This window comes from Berghia stephanieae, chromosome 12 (assembly GCF_034508935.2).
Source record: "Berghia stephanieae isolate SIO BIC M18660-M18661 chromosome 12, UCSD_Bste_1.3, whole genome shotgun sequence".
Classification (NCBI taxonomy): Eukaryota; Metazoa; Mollusca; class Gastropoda; order Nudibranchia; family Aeolidiidae; genus Berghia; species Berghia stephanieae.
This window is the reverse complement of record NC_088371.1, coordinates 11,913,247-11,930,746: the sequence shown is the minus strand read 5'-3', so window position 1 is coordinate 11,930,746 and position 17,500 is coordinate 11,913,247. Positions and strand designations below refer to the sequence as shown.

General features: G+C 36.6%; 1 protein-coding gene and 1 long non-coding RNA gene across 3 annotated transcripts in view; one reads left to right on the top strand and one right to left on the bottom strand.

The window, feature by feature from the left end:
- The window catches only part of LOC144957734 (uncharacterized), a 116,811-nt gene that overhangs the window by 87,727 nt on the left and 11,584 nt on the right, over positions 1–17,500 (bottom strand). The gene's annotated exons all lie outside the window — the stretch shown is intronic.
- Positions 11,195–13,028, top strand: LOC144957768 (uncharacterized). Its single transcript, XR_013642203.1, has 3 exons — positions 11,195–11,919; positions 12,458–12,573; positions 12,941–13,028. It is a non-coding gene; the product is annotated as an uncharacterized LOC144957768 (long non-coding RNA).

Sequence of the window (17,500 nt, the reverse complement as noted above, 5' to 3'; positions counted from 1 at the left end):
GCAAAGAGCCAATTATACGTTCAAACAAATCCTTTAAAGAAAAAACAATAAAAAGAATACTTAAGAGACGTCAGAGCTAATGAGGTGTAGTTCAATTCTTTCATTGTGCGGCTATGTGGCCTTGTGGTATGACACCCGCTTTCGGATCGGAAGATCCTGGGTTCGAGCCTCGCTCGGCGTATAGTTGAGTCCTTGGAGAAGGCTCTTTACTCACATTCTCTCAACGTACTCAGGTTGTCTCTGTCAGAAAATGTAGTATCGCCTACTAACAGGCAGCATGTCCCGTCCTACATGTTAAATGTTGCTGTTGGCCAGGGACCCCTTGTAAAGCGCATTGAGCACGTTTAGTGGATATTGCGTTATATAAAAGCTCAATTTTTTTTTTGTTTAGTTTAAGAGCGTCAGACCTAATGAGGTGTATTTGATCAAGGGTTCACTACCGCGATTGCGTGATTGCATGTCACCTTTTGAATAGTGACAAATAAGAGAGCAGATACTGTAGGTGAATGACAGACATTTGACAAAGTGTGTGTATGATACAGTGCCAAACAAATCATGACAAGGTGTGTGTATGATACAGTGTCAAACAAAGCATGACAAAGTGTGTGTATGATACAGTGTCAAACAAAGCATGACAAAGTGTGTGTATGATACAGTGCCAAACAAATCATGACAAAGTGTGTGTATGATACAGTGTCAAACAAAGCATGACAAAGTGTGTGTATGATACAGTGTCAAACAAAGCATGACAAGTGTGTGATGATACAGTGCCAAACAATCATGACAAAGTGTGTGTATGATACAGTGTCAAAAAAGCATGACAAGTGTGTGTATGATACAGTGCCAAACAAAGCATGACAAAGTGTGTGTATGATACAGTGCCAAACAAAGCATGACAAAGTGTGTGTATGATACAGTGTCAAACAAAGCATGACAAAGTGTGTGTATGATACAGTGCCAAACAAAGCAGAAAGAAAAATACCATTTTTTAAAATCATCCCCCAGAAATCAGCCTGCTTCAACTTGGGACCAGTCTGAATTTGGTATAATGTTGGAGTAATCCAATTTATGCGGCTATGTGGTCTTGTGGTATGACACTCGCTTTCGGATCGGAAGCTCCTGGGTTCGAGCCTTGTTCGGCGCATAGATGAGTCCTTGGAATATAGGCTCTTTACTCACATTCTCTCATCGTACTCAGGTGTAAAATGATTACCTGGCCGTTGTCTCTGTCGGAAAAAATGTAATATCGCCTAGCAAGCGTCATGTCTCGTTCTATATACGTGTTGCTGTTGGCCAGGGACCCTTTGTAAAGCGCTTTAAGCACGTTTAGTAGATATTGAGCTATCTTAATGCTCTACTTTTTTTCATACTTTTTAAATCCAAATGTTACAGTGAATGACATAATCAGTCGGATGGTGAAAAGGTGAAAGTTTGAACTAAGATATTACCAAGTTTAGTTAGAAGGTCAATTTTTATCCAAAATGAGTTCTTGTCATAAATGATTAAATCAACCCTTTTTGTATATTTTTGGGAAAATATCAAAACTTAATTTCACTTCAAGATATTTTTTACAGCTAGTCAAGTTGGAAAAGTATGAAATTTGAGAAAAGTTGCTGGATACCTTTCCCATACATCTGACCATAACTTCATGAAAAATCACCCGATTTACTTCAAATAAAGATTAAAATATATAAACATTGTCGCCATAAATTATTAACTTTTTGTATCTATTTTAATGCATGCCACGTCTGTGAACGAATTTCCATTTTTTGGATAATAAAGTATATTATTATTATTATTATTATTATTATTATTATTATTATTATTATTATTATTATCATTATTATTATCATTATTATTATTATTATTATTATTATTATTATTATTATTATTTATTATTATTATTATTATTATTATTATTATTATCTACCCCGATATAATCCTATTATGAGAAAGTTGATCACATATTATGTATGTGCGTAATATTGGGGACTGCTTCACGGTAAGCCTTATTACAACCTATTTGCCTTTTCCTCCTAACCTATCTACTTACATTTATTTAACTTTTATATTCCACAAGTCTATAAATCTAATATTAATTGCACAACATGGAAAGTTTTAACAGCCGGCGCAACTGGTGGCCATGAAACACAAACCATAATAATTGCGACGTGCATAATTTTTCATCTTTCCAGTGGCGCTTGGCAGTTAGGGCTGTTTGAAATGGAAATTTTGTAACCATTTGGCCTGTTAAATATTCTTTTTAAATATGCAATTTTGAAATTTCCAGCATCGTGACATCAAAGGATTGAATTTTATTTATTTATTTATTTATTTATTTATTTATTTATTTATTTATTTATTATTTTATTTATTTATTCATTTATTTATTATCTATTTATTTATTCAATTATTAATCAACTTATATATTTATCTGTTTATTTATTCATTTGCTTATTTATTTACGGACACATGTATTTATCTATATACACAGCGGAACACACAAAAGACGAACACACTTCAATCGAAATGACAGAAAATCAAAAACACATGTTTCCATCACATTTTCCCTCGCATTATTACAATAAAAATCTTAGTGACGGTTGTAACAATCTTATGATAAAGCCCACCAGCATCTTTTTGTGTGGCTATGTGGTTTAATGGTATGACACTCGCTTTCGGATCGGAAGATTTTGGATTCGAGCCTCGCTCTCAGATGTCACACCTGTATATATGTAAATGTGGATTAGTTGGCATTGCTATCCTATTTTTAATTTTGGTTGTTGAGCTGCCTCTGACTTGTCTCTAGTGAATGTAATCCCGTTGTACATAAAAAGTATGCTAACTCTTCCAGCTGTTGACCTTGGACTACGATGTTTGCTTGGGTATCGATATCACTCAAACACCACTTATTTGCAGGTCTCATAACCAAATTCATAATGGGCTCATTGTTGTAATGGGAACCCTCCCCCCCCCCCCCCACCCCCACCCTCCCCCCCCCCCCAAAAAAAATAATGACGCAATCCAAATCGACTGATTTTTTGGGATGTTTTTTTTTCTTCTATTTTTCTTTCTTGCTTTGTCTGGCACCTTTCATGCACACTTGTTCAGATCTTTATCTTATACTAGTGCCTGCTCATCAATATCTTTAATTTGATATTCTACCTATGAGACATTGGCAAATACGATCATGCAAGGGACCTTGGAGGGATGCAGAAGGATAGAACAGCAAACAAAGTTGTACTGGGTTAATAACATAAAGGAATGGACAACTATGGACAACCCAACATTAATATGGAAAGCTGAGGACAGATCTTGATTGAGGGCTCTTACTGCAAAATCCTCTCTCTATTACTGCAAAATCCTCTCTCTATGACTGCAAAATCCTCTCTCTATGACTGCAAAATCCTCTCTCTATGACTGCAACATCCTCTCTCTATGACTGCAAAATCTTCTCTCTATAACTGCAAAATCCTCTCTCTTTAACTGCAAAATCCTCTCTCTATGACTGCAAAATCCTCTCTCTATGACTGCAAAATCCTCTCTCTATGACTGCAAAACCCTCTCTCTGACTGCAAAATCCTCTCTCTATAACTGCAAAATCCTCTCTCTATGACTGCAAAATCCTCTCTCTATGACTGCAAAATCCTCTCTCTATGACTGCAAAATCCTCTCTCTATAACTGCAAAATCCTCTCACTATGACTGCAAAATCCTCTCTCTATGACTGCAAAATCCTCTCTCTATGACCATCACGGTCATGAGATTGAGTGAGTGAATGATTGTGTGAGAGGCATAGAGACTAAAAATGAATTTATAATGAAGTAAATGAAACTTTAGTTGAGATTGTGTTTTATTGAGTAGAATAGATAAAGTTTAATTAATAAAGTGCATAAACCCAAAAAGAGATTTTTTTTTAGTGGCAATGTGGCTCAGTGGTACGGTATTTGCTTCGTACCCGAAAGGTACCGAGTTCAATCACCTGCCGGCCGCTGCGGGCGCTGTGTGGCCTTGAGCAAGTCACCTCGCCCTAGCTCACTTTGCGGCGCTGCTCTGCGGCTGACGCCTGGGTTATTCCAGTCTTTCCCTTTCGGGGTGAATAAAGGGAATGTTATTTTATTTATTTTTTGTATTATTATTTTGGAATCAGTTTAATTCTAAATTCACTTTTTTGCATCAGATTCATTCGGACATAATACCAGTCTGACACGGTACGTCATCAATGTCCAAATCGACGAAGAGATATAGACGTTTGAAAGAGTTTGGAAGAGTTTTTTCCGAAAATTAGACAATAATGATAGGCTTCAACAGTAACTGGTTCTAAACTATCGGAACAATGGCGGACGCCCTTATGAAATACTTTTCCGACAAGCATAAAAGTGTATCCAGAGGAGAAAAACATTATAAATCTGATCATGTTTTAACTTTTACCTATACATTCTGATCACATGACAGCATGAAGAATAAAGAGTACCGATTGTCTTTGTTTAGAACCAAGCTGCTGGTTGCTGGGCGGACGTGACATCAGACTATTAATTGAATCATATTGCCATTAAAACTGACAATTTGTTCATAGCTATAAATAATTTTGAGAGATAAAATTCTACCAAACTTCCACAAGCCGCCACTGCTAAATACTAACCCCCATCATTATATCACACGCAACGGTAAAAGGTTTGGGTAGATTCATTAAAGACACATTGCCATCACAATAAAAAGTGCAGCGTGATTTCAGTTGATATATTATATAAATGAAGGATAATAAAATATATATAATGTTATAATGCGCGTCTTTATTGAGCCATTAAAATAAATAAACATCTACCTATGATCCATTGGCATAGAAATAAACCCAAAAATAGACAACACCATTGTTGCTATACTATTTAGTCTTGTGGTATGGCACTCGCCTTTGGACTTGTAGGTCCCTGGCTCCAGTCCCACTTTGGGAGGCGCAAAGTTAAGTCCTTGAAAAAGGTTCATATATTATATTCTTTCACCACACTCATGTGTCAAATAGGTACATGGCCGACAACAGCGTTGCCTCTATCAAAATAAAATTGTAATAGTGCCTTATAGGCGTCCATATCTTGTCCAACATTTATAGTTCTGGACTCCTTGTAAAGCGCTTTGAGCTCGTTTAGTGGATATTAAGCTCTTTAAAAGCTCAAGTGATTAAAGTTGTATTTTTAAACTTAATTTTCATCAGATAACCTAATCTTAAGGGGAGGGGCGACACCTGAAATATCGATTTTAGGGTCAAAATATAAAATTTCAGTTTTTTATTTATTATAAAAGAACAATCATTTTTTCACATATTTTCAGCACTGAGAATGTGATTTGGATAATATAAAGTTTGTAAATCGTCTTTCATAAACATGGAAGTCGACATGAAAATACCAAACTTTTCAATTTTTGGTGAGAATTCAACTGAAAATAATAGGGCTGAAAAGCATTATAATACATATCGATGTTGTAGATTTTGATATCGATAGTTTAGTCTACTCTTTGCCCGTCTAGTTGACAAGGTTTCAGTCTCATAAATATCACAATATGGGCAGGGTAGGGGTTTAGAAACTGTTAGTCGCGAACGAATGGTGCGATCTGATTGGCTGACCTTGTTCTCGACCTCCGACTCCGCGCCAGGGAGTGGATGTTGAGTCAAGGTGAAAGTTCGCCTCTATTACTATTACTTTTACTACGATTTGTTTACATTCCGATTGATCAATTGTTTTATCAAATTTTGACACGTATTCACATTAATTATCTCTAAATATTTCCAATTTTTACTGGATTATTATAAATATACCTAAAGTGACCAAAAAATCCAAACGTTGGCAACAATTATTTGCTACATAAGCCAAGAAAGCAAGAAAGTTATGATGGCTCATGGTTGATCTGTAGCCACAAATCTTTGATGGGAATTGGGTGTGTGATAGTAGTATTATGATAAAGCGATTCCAAGCAATGCCGCAGCGGAAAGAAATGAGATGGTCTATTCTTGCCGGTCTTTACCACGGATATTCCACCAATGACTTCCCTCAACATAGGTATTGTCCTCCTGAACCGGACTCCATATGCTTTTATAAAAAATATATTGCTGCCCATGTGTATCCTGTTGACACAAGCAGCGTCTACATACACCTTTGAATTTTGATTTGCTTCATGAGCACTTGAAGCCTGTATATGATTTGTTGTGAGATGAAGACAGCACAAAATCCAAACGAAAGGTTTCATAATTCTGTTTGGTCAAGATGCCATAAACATACTTCCAGTCCCTGAAAAAAGTTGAGTTTGGTGCAGAGTATAATTTTGGTCCAACAGAAATAACATCCCTGAAAGTGTCTTTGAGCATCGGTGGACTGGGAGAACACTCCCAGATGTTGAGTCAGGAAGCAGAGTCAAAAAGACTTGACCAAAGCATAAGGGTTGCTCAACATAAAGAGAAAAAAAAGAGGCAAAATGAAAGCTCAGAGCCATGAAAAAGCCCAGAGGGAGGCAGAAAAAGAACACGGGGGACCCTCATACGGTGCTGGTATGTTTTGAGCTGGTTGTACCGTTTTGTCTTATTATTTTCATTCATTGTTATCTTTGATCTCGTTTTTCTCAAAATGACATTTTTTAACAATCTTTTTTATCTTATTTTGTCATTTATCAATCAATTTGTTTAAAACTTTGCATGTCTAGAGCTATAGTGATTATCTAAAATCATACAGAAGGAATTTTAAATATCTTTATTATTTTTTGAAAAATTGACATTTTTATTTCAAAAAACATGATTTTTATCATACCGAAAAATTTTAATTTTTTTTAATTTATAAATAAAAATCTATTAAAAATATTTTTAAAATGCTCTGTATTTTTTTTATAATATACAAAAATACAACCATGCAAAATTTCAAGAAAATTCCATGGAAACTTATTGAGAAAGTAACTTTTAAAAATAGCACCCAGAGAAGAGTAAAATCCAAGATGGCGGCCGTCACCATGGCAACCGGACACGCCCACCGAAATAAATCGCATGGTTCGAATCCATTGGTCATAGGCAATGTCCCATATAAAAAGATATTGGATATAGCCATTATTCTTGAAAATAGTTTCAGGTGTCGCCCCTCCCCTTAACAAATCAATAGATGAAAATTTCTATTGAACGTGGTCAGTGAATGGAAGAGTGACACAATGATCGCAAAACTCAGATTTCAGCGTTGTTAAATCGGTAAAGCATTGTATAGATAGAATGAAGTCGACGTCACTGATGTCTTTGTTGTTGTTTTTTTTTTTTTTTTTTGCCATCCACATTAATCAGTAATTCTCACTTAACTGTATTATTCAGACTATAAAAGTTCAAGGTTACACAGAGTTTTCTGTGTTGGTCCGTTATACTTCCGGATGGCAATGTTATGAGTTTCTAAGCCAAGCGCATACTATCTGTACACACTACCAGGTTTGAATGAGTAACTGGCTGTATGGAGTTGTAAGAGTGAAATTTATGGGGGGGGGGGGGGGGGAGGAGGCTTCTTGGCAGGTGACTTGTACATAATGAAATTAAAATTTGGCTCTATATAGCATGTTATCGTGAAAGGATGAAGCACTGTGAATCCCCTGTAGCACGGAAATGCAATATGTCAAAGTGCAATCTTTGTTAAAATAATTTTACTTATCTTAAGCATTGAGAATTTTATTGACACGTATAAAAAGCGATATTGGTCTGGTTATAAAGACTGAGTAGTTTTATACATATATATCAAAAATAAGTGCTTGGTTTGTTTAATGATTTTTGTACCGAGTCTATTTTTCTGACTTGTTTTATTGTTATTGTTTGTGTGTAAGTGTATGTGTGTATGTGTGTGTGTGCGTGTGTGAGTGAGTGATTGTGTGAGAGACCACACCGATTAATAGCCACATCTTAAATGCCCCACACATGCCTCGGCAACAATACACATGATTATCAATAATTGACCATGGAATAAAATCAACCCATAGTCACAGCATGTGGCTGGTCGCCGAGTACGTCACATTGATCTATAGATAGTATGCGCTTTGCTAAGAAGCTTACAGCATTGCCATCCGGAAGTATAACGGACCAACACACAAAGCTATGTGTAAGCTTGAACGTTTGTAGTCTGGTCAATACAGTTTAGTGAGAATTACTCATAAACGTGGATGGCAAACAACAACAACATAGACCAACTTCGATCAATATAGATAGTATGAGCTTGGCTAAGAAGCTTACAACATTGCCATCCGGGAGTATAACGGACCAACACACAAAACTCTGTTATAGTCTAGATAATACAGTTTAGTGAGAATTACTTATAATCGTGAATGGCAAAAAAATCAATAACAAAGACCCGAGTGACGTCGACTTCGTTCTATCTAAAGATAACAAATAATCGTTTGGTGCTTATGAACATGGAATAGGCTTCAATAGTCGTGACGTCACTTCCTCGTAATGACTGACGCATAGTAACTTAGTAACTGGTTCTAAACTATCGGAACAATGGCGGACGCCCTTATGAAATACTTCTCCGACGAGCATAAAAGTGTATCCAGAGGAGAAAAACGTTTTAAATCTGATCGATCATGTTTTGACTTTTATATAATCTGATCAGATGACATGTGAAAAAGTTCTTGCCAGCATGAAGAGTAAAAAGTACTGATTTTCTTTGTTTAGAACCAAGCTGCTGGTTACTGGGCGGACGTGACATCAGACTATTGAATCCTATTGGGAATCCAAGGCGGGCGGGGCTTTCGATATGTTTTGACGAGGAAGAGGCAAATATTTTACAAAATTATCACGATAATTAAATTGAATTCAATGCTAAATAAAGCCCTTTCCAGCTTATTGGTTCCGATATATCGAATCATCTCGGTTGGAAAGTTGAAACAAATGTGTCTTTCATCGCTATGAATTTACCAAATTCGTTATTGTTACAGCTCATTAACACCCATTTGCAAGATCGTGATCTTAATTAACCCTCTCCTTACCAACTATAGATAGTATGCAGTTCACGTCAATGGGGTCTTTGTTATTGTTTTTGCCATCCGCGTTTATGAGTAATGCTCACTGAACTGTATTAACCTGACCATAAACGTTCATGGAAACACACAATTTTGTGTGTTGGTCCGTTATACTTCCGGATGGCAATGTTATGAGCTTCTTGGCCAAGCGCATACTATCTATAGGAAAATCGTCACATTCGTTACGATACAACCAACCTTTTTCTTATTCAAAGTTCTTTTGTACATCATAAAATTTAAAGAATATGAACAGTGTGTTGTAGTGCATGTTTTGCTAAAGAAATTATGTATCGCAAGAACTTTACTGCGATTGTGTTTGAGTGATAAAAAAATATATTAATGTGTTAGTTGGGTGTGAAGTTTTGGGGAAAATCCTGAAAATGGCTGGTAAGGAGAGAGTTAAGTGGCGCGCTCAAAATATATCATTTAATATAATATAGATATAACTAAATTACCGTCACTCAGGTCTTTGTTATTGCTTTTAGCTAGCCATTTTATGAGTAGTTCTCACTAAATTGTATTAATCAGACTCTATAAAACGTTGAAGGTTCCATATTGTTTTGTGTGTTGATATGTTATATCCGGCTGGCGGGTGTTATGGGTTGTTTTTTTTAACTAATCGCATAGCAGCGGCTTTGTGGTCAGGCGGTATGACACTCACTTTCGGGTCGGAAGGTCCTGGGTTCGAGCCTCCTTGGAAAATGCTTTTTACTCACATTCTCTCACCGTACTCAGGTGTAAAATGAGTACCCGGCCGTTAACAGCGTTGTCTCTGTCCAAAAAAATTGTCATATCGCCTAACAGTCGTCGTGTTTCGTCCTAGATGTTAAGTGTTGCTGTTGGCCAGGAACACCTTGTAAAGCGCTTTGAGCCGTTTAGTGGATATTGCGCAAAATAAAAGCTCAAAATAGCATCAATATCCATAGCCATGAAAGAATCCTGTAATATTCACTCTCTTCAATATGACAGATCAACTAAGCTCGTCTCATAACTTTAACCATATACGTGACCCTTCGCCTCAAAACGGCATTAAGTCGGGTTGGTTAAGATGTTGAAAATTGTATTTATAGCCAGAAATATCAGACTTGTGTTGAGTTTATACTATTTATTGAGGAGAACGGATATCATATTTCAGGGTACTAATGCCAAAAATTTATATTTTTGACCAGTTTAACATTAAATTCGGCTTTTAAGCATATGGTTTGTTCCGACATAATACCGTTTTGAGAGGATGGGTCACATTTTCAATACAAAATTCTTAAATGACTCTGACCGACGTGAAAATATACATTTAATATTAAGGTCTCCGAACGCATTTAAGGGCCAAGTTTAACATTGTTGTAATGGACAATATTTTGCGTCATTTTTTTTTTTTTGTTTCCATTACAACAATGAGACTATAAAGAATTAGGTTATCAGACCTCGAAATACGTGCACGTCGACTCTGACCTAAAAACGACTATGAGGTAATGATGGATAATAATAGAGAACCCACCGTCTCAAAATGGTATATATGTCGGGATGAACAGTAAAAAAAATTAAAGTAGTCCTTCAGAGCCATTATGCCCATGGAACCGGAGTTCATCCCGGTGTCAATAGCGTGAAAAAGACAATAGCAATTGCTTGCCATCTTTTGGATAAGATGCTAATCTATCGAAAAGTACTTTCCGCCATGTCTGACAGACCCAGCTACCCATTTACTGCTGGGTAGACAGGAGGATCATAAAATTTTAAAAATCTCGACTGCACCCGGGATAGGTCTCGGTCCTTTTGTGTGTGAAGCGAGTGCTCTACCTACTGAGCTATCGGGATGAACAAGGTCGTGAATATTCAGTTCATAGCCACAAACATGAAACTCGGGGTTAATGTCTAATTCTTTAACTCATTCAATCCTAGAGTTTTTGTTTTTTTTTGCTACTTTTCAAAATTGGAAAAAATGTATTAAAAATGAACATGTGTATAGATAGTTTAATTCAACTACCATTAACATGTAAAAACTAAAAACATTAGCTTTGATACAACGCCTATAATTTGTCTCATAAGAATGTAATAAATAGGCATGGGGTAAAAGTAACCCCGGGTAAACTACGGACATAGTCGGTGCTAGGGTTGAGTGAGTTAAGCTGGAGAGTGAATACAATTTCTTGAATTGCAAAACACTCCGAGTAGTCCGTTTTCTTAGCGGCAAGTTCCGTGCGTTTTGTGCACTTTTTGTAACCAGCAAACTAAGTATACAAATTGGTGCAGAAAATTATGAAGATTCGAAAAATAGGTGGCTCCAAATACCATTTTTATTGAAAAGACCTTAAAATTCGTCGTAAAGTCTAGTGAAAACGCGCACTTTGTGACGTTTTGGCGCTCGATGACAAAAGTATTAAAAAAAAACATTCTCACCCATTAAGAACATCTTGATGTGTTTTTGATCGTGGAGATATTTTTGTTTTAATGTTTTCCATTATTATTTACCAAAAATATAGCTTTTAATTATTTTAAAACATTTTTTTTTGATTCTTCTGACCGCAGAAAAAACCCCAATAAAAATTGTCCTTTTTTGCCCGTGCAACAAAACTATGAGTCATTAGGTCGACCTATCCTTTACTAAGTATGTACTAGGATGTCTTAGCGCCTGTAAACGAAAAAAACAACAACAAGAGACTAAAAAAAATATTTAAAGCAGTTAAAGAGGTTTCTTTCAACCATTGTGTACAGTACAATAATGCTAAATCGAAATGCGGTTTTGTCATCTGTCACCGCCTCTCCCTTCGAGATAACGACAGCTCCATCTACCGACAATGGCATCATGTGTTGTCTAAAAAATAACTGAGAGAATGAGTTTTGTCTTTTGAACGATGTCAACAAACTACAATTTTATTTTGTGCAATCGATATTCATTGAAAAGGTAAGGAACAATCTTTTTCATCTATTATAAATGTCTTATATCATCGTGATGTTATTTTACTTTATGCGCATGCTAGTGCGATAAGTATTGCGCAATGTATGACAAAAGAATTGAGTTGTGAAAAAAGAATTGGGTCAGATCAAAGCTGAGTCACAGTCATATCATAAGCCCCCAGGATGCAAAAGATAGAGTAAGATTATGGCCCATGCTTGGATCTGAACATATTTTTCTATCTTAGTATAATATAAGTTACATGTGCTATGTCAGTACTAAATTTAGACCCTTTTAGATTCAATTAGATATAGATTAGCCTGTCGATGATTGGTGATAGAATAACGGTGTTTATCATTACTGCTGACCGAGAAAGAAAAAAACATAACTAATTTATTATTAACTCAGTTGATCAAAAAAAGAACATCTCCACACACAATTCTACCAATACACGCTAATATTCACACACATTGCTTTACCTTTTGCATGTTCAGGTTTGGTTTTTTTAAACAATGTATTGACTTGTTTGTTTATTTCTACTTGCCAGCCTCACAGTCCTTTGTTTCCTTAAAAGCATCATGCCTGGGGACCTCGTCAAATGGGAATGCTAGTTTGATTTGTTGAATGGTCAAGATTGCAAGGACTAAAGTTCCATTCTAACAGGTATTTGGAAGTATGTGTTCGTTGTGTGTGTGTGTTGATGTTGTTGTTGTTGTTTTATTGTTGTTTTGCAGAGAATCTTACCACTGAGCTATCCAAGCCCCGTCAACTAATATGTGTTTAACCTTTCTCACGCAAACACACACACAAATACACACTAACACGCATACACACACACACACACACACACACTCGCACGCACACAAACTTGTTCATTCTGTCATCTCTCAAGCTACCCTATATCGCCTTAAGATGGTAACATTTTCTGTAACTTGAGAAACTACGTAATTCACACTTTGTAGGAAATAACTTTAAATATTGTCTCTTGAGTATGTCATGGGGTTTTGATTTATTTTTCTTTCCTTCCTAGAATGCGCTAATATGGCAGGAGGAAAGAAGCGGCAGACATCCATTGTCGACTGTAAAAATCTGAACAAAGTTCCAAGACTCGATCAAGCTTCCCTGAAATTGACTGGTCGAAGTGCCTGTTTTGTCAAGAAACCATTGAAAATTCTCCTCTCACAAACCCTAAAAAAGCAACCAAGTTAAATTGTATTGAAAACACTTATGTTGCCATTTCTGAGGATATCAAACTTTTTCATGACTCAGGTAGATTGCCAATAGCATTGAAATTCAATATTAACCAACCTGTGAAATGTCTTGCTAGTTTTTTGAGAGACAATGATGGACTTTACCATAAGAATTGCAGACACAGGTTTCATAAATCAAAACTCATTGAGAAAAATAGGGTATGGAGAAGTGCCAGATGACAACAGAGAATAAAAGTCACGGGTCGCGACGGCTGGATAGCTCAGACAGTTGTGCGACCGCCTCTCTCTCTCTCTCTCTCTCTCTCTCTCTCTCTCTCTCTCTTTCTCTCTCTCTCTCTCTCTCTCTCTCTCTCTCTCTCTTCATCTCTCTCTCTCTCTCTCTCTCTCTCTCTCTCTCTCTCTCTCTCTCTCTCTCTCTCTCTCTCTCTCTCTCTCCAGGCCAGGCGGAGGTATCGGAGAATTGGATCCTGTGTTTGACTCACTGACCCCGTGACTTTTTATTTTCTGTTTCCATCTGGCACTTCTCCAATCCTATTTTTCTTATCATTGTTGATACAAGAAATGCCCGTCCCACACTTTTCATGAATTTAATTTCTCTTTATTTCATTTCTAAACTCTCCTTTCGAGATACTAAAGATAGATGAAGTTGACGTCACTCAGGTCTTTGTTATTGCTTTTTGCCATCCGCATTTATGAGTAATTCTCACTTAACTGTATTAACCAGACTATAAAGGTTCAAGGTTACACATAGTTTTGTATGTTGGTCCGTTATACTTCCGGATGGCAATGTTGTGAGCTTCTTAGTCAAGCCCATACTATCTATTAATCCCGACATAGAACCGTTCTGAAACGGTGGGTGTCATCTCTGTGACGTACCGCCTATGGATAAGATGAGGATAAGTCAAATAGATACCTATATAACCACGCCCCTCGGACAGTTGTCATGATGTAAACACAATGACCGTGATTGGTAAGCATAGCAAACTACACACGTTTTACTATCGATGGAATGTGTCTAAGTAAAATACCGACAGTTCTACCGCTCGATTAATAGAACCAACACAGAAATCTATGTGTAAACTTTAACGTTTACGAGAAAATCGTGTGTGTGTTTGTCCGTTATACTTCCGGGTGGCAATGTTGTGAGTTTCTTAGCCAAGCGCAGACTCAATTCAATATTCCCCTTTATCATAATACTGTTTGGAGGTGATAGGTCACATTTGTGATCCATCGCTCCAAATCGGTATTATGTTGGGACAGCTTGGACAGTTAAAATTGAATTTTTATAGAAGTAATGAAATTGACGTCATGCAGCTCTTTGTTATTGTTTATAGACAGCCATTTTAATGATTTCTCACTAAATTACATCGAACAGGCTGTAAACGTTCAAGGTTACACATAGTTATGTGTGTTGGTACATTATATCAGGCTGTTGGATGTAGTGAGTACTTTACCTAAACGCATAGCATCAACAGCACATCAGTATAACGTCGGTCAAAACATCATCCTCCAACTGGAGGGTAAAATCAATAACAAAGAGCTGAGTGGCGTCATCTTCTTTCTTTCTTGTTTTATATGTATTATTTTTTATTGTGTGTTTCGTTTCATCTAGCAGAACATGAGTAATGGCGCATGCGTGGAAACTTTTTTTTTAAGGGCGAGTCGTAATTTCAAATTAGCGGGTAATGAACTCCTAGTGGTGGAAACAGTAAACATAATCACGCCCCTTGTTATTTAACCTCAATATTCAGCAAATAAATAATGACAGTGCTTGCTTAAACTGAGCGAACTACACATTATGTGTTATACATTGGAATGCGTGTAAATAAATTACTCATCAGAACTGCCCACACACACAAAAAAAACAACAAAAAACAAAACAAAACAAAAAACAGAAATCCTTACCAACTATAGGAAAATCGTCAGCTTCGTTAACATAGACTACAACCATTTTTCTTTTTCAAATTTCTTTTCTACATCATAAAATTTAAAGAAAATGAACAGTGTGTTGTATAGATACATAGATAGCATGTTTTGATAAAGGAATTATTTATCGCAAGAACTTTATTGCTATTGTGTTTGAGTGATTAAAATCTTTGTGTTAGTTGTGTGTGAAGTTTTTGGGAAAATCCTGAAAATAGCTGATAAGGAGAGAGTTAAACGTTAAAAATCTGATTGAGAGAATCTGGTAAGAACGAACCGCCCAACTGGCAGTCTAAAAAAATAAGGAAGAGCGGTGTGACGTCAACTTCATTCATTCTATGGTTAGCCATTTTCTTTTTAAAAACCGCTATGTTTGTCCGAGAGGGGTGAACGTAGTGTCACGAATACCGTGTTTTTATTGGTCAAAAATCTATATAGACTACTGATTAAATTTACAGAGATAAAGATTTTTAAAAGAACACTCAAATGAGACTGGGTTTTTTCTACATTAAGTGAATGCGTTTATCTCTGATTGTGTCCCTTAGTTGTGTCCAACACAGTGAACAGTTTAATGAGGACAATACAAATGAAAGGCAAACACTGTTGTTGAAGGCTCGATGGTTGCTGCTACGAGTGAACAAAACACACAAAAGCCCACGATTCATTAAAACAACGAGCCACAACGGTGAGATTCCAGTCCCGTGTGGAGGATTCTTTCTTTTTTATTATCATTCGGTCAGAAATCAAGGGGCTGAATTTAGTGGCAAATGGATGGGCATTTCCATGTGTTCGAGGTCATTCGTCACATTGCAAAGTGTGCTCAAAGTGACCCACATAGTGAAAAGTGCTCACCGCTTTCGAAATATATAACATCACGATTGGTCATTTTGTTCAGTTTGACACATGTGTATGTTTACAACTACAAACAAAGCAGCGTGTTTACATTTTTTTTTTTTAGAATATCCAACCGTTGTACAGCAACAAATCATGTGATTGATGACTTGGTTGGACAAAAACCTGAATATAGATAGTTCGAAGATGACGTCACTCAGGTCTTTGTTATTGTTTTTTGCCATCCGCGTTTATGAGTAATGCTCACTAAACTGTATTAACCTGACTATAAACGTTCATGGATACACACAGTTTTGTGTGTTGGTCCGTTATACTTCTGGATGGCAATGTTATAAGCTTCTTAGCCAAGCGCAAACTATCTTTATTCATGCTTTCGTCCAACCAGGTCATCAATCACGTGATTTGTTGCTGTCCAACGATTGGACATATCTTAACAAATGTAAACACGCTGTTTTGTTTATGAAAATTGTACACATACTCATGTGTCATTCTGAACAAAATTACCAATCGTGATTCTTGATATTTCAAAAGCTGTGAATACTTTTCACTATGTGGGTCATTTTGAGTACACTTGGCAATGTGACCAATGACCTCGAGCACATGGAACATTGATCATGCCCATTCACTCAATGGGAGCGATCTATTGATGCTATATGTTTAGATAAATACTCACAACATACGCCAGCCAGACATAACGCGCCAATGCACAAAACAATGTGTAACCTTAAACGTTTATAGTCTGATTGATAGAATTTAGTGAGAACTAGTCATCAAAATGGCTGTCTAAAAACAATAGCAAAATAGCTGAGTGACGTCAATTTCACTCCATCTTTATTCCGTATTTAGTGAGATTTACTCATAAAAATTGGCTGGCTAAAAACCATAAGAGAGATGCCGTGCCATTGATGTCGTGTATCCTATGGAGCGATTTAGTAAGAACTAACAACTCATAAAAATGGCTGACTAAAAACAATAATAAAGATGACTGCCGCTGATGTCGTGCGTCCTATGGAGGAAATATTCAAAGCCCTTGGTATGTCAGTTACCGACGTTCTCTGTGTGTGTGTGTGTGTGTGTGTGTGTGTGTGTGTGTGTGTGTGTGTGTATGGTCTATGGAGTTTTTTTTGTTTGTTTGTTGCTTTAGGTCTCTTCCAACACAATTGAGGTTATAGATAGTATGCAGATGACGTCACTCAGGCCTTTGTTATTGTTTTTGCCATCCGCGTTTGTGAGTTGTTCTCACTAAACTGTATTAACCAGACTATAAAAGTTCATGGTTACACAGAGTTGTGTGTTGGTCCGTTATACTTCCGGATGGCAATGTTGTGAACTCCTTGGCCAAGCCCATTCTATCTATATGAGAGACCGCTGAAACAAAAAACAAGCAATCTAACAAAAAATAGTACAAATGTAAATCAAAATCATAACCTAAAGATATCATAAGCTAAATTATAAATAACCAAGAACAAACAGGCAGAAGATTTACAGAAAAAAAAATATCCCCTGTCAAAAATACAATCACAAACCAAAGAAGCAGGATAGGCTAGTAAAGAGAAGAAGAAACGACATCACTATCGGATCGTACACCCATGCGAACATCATAG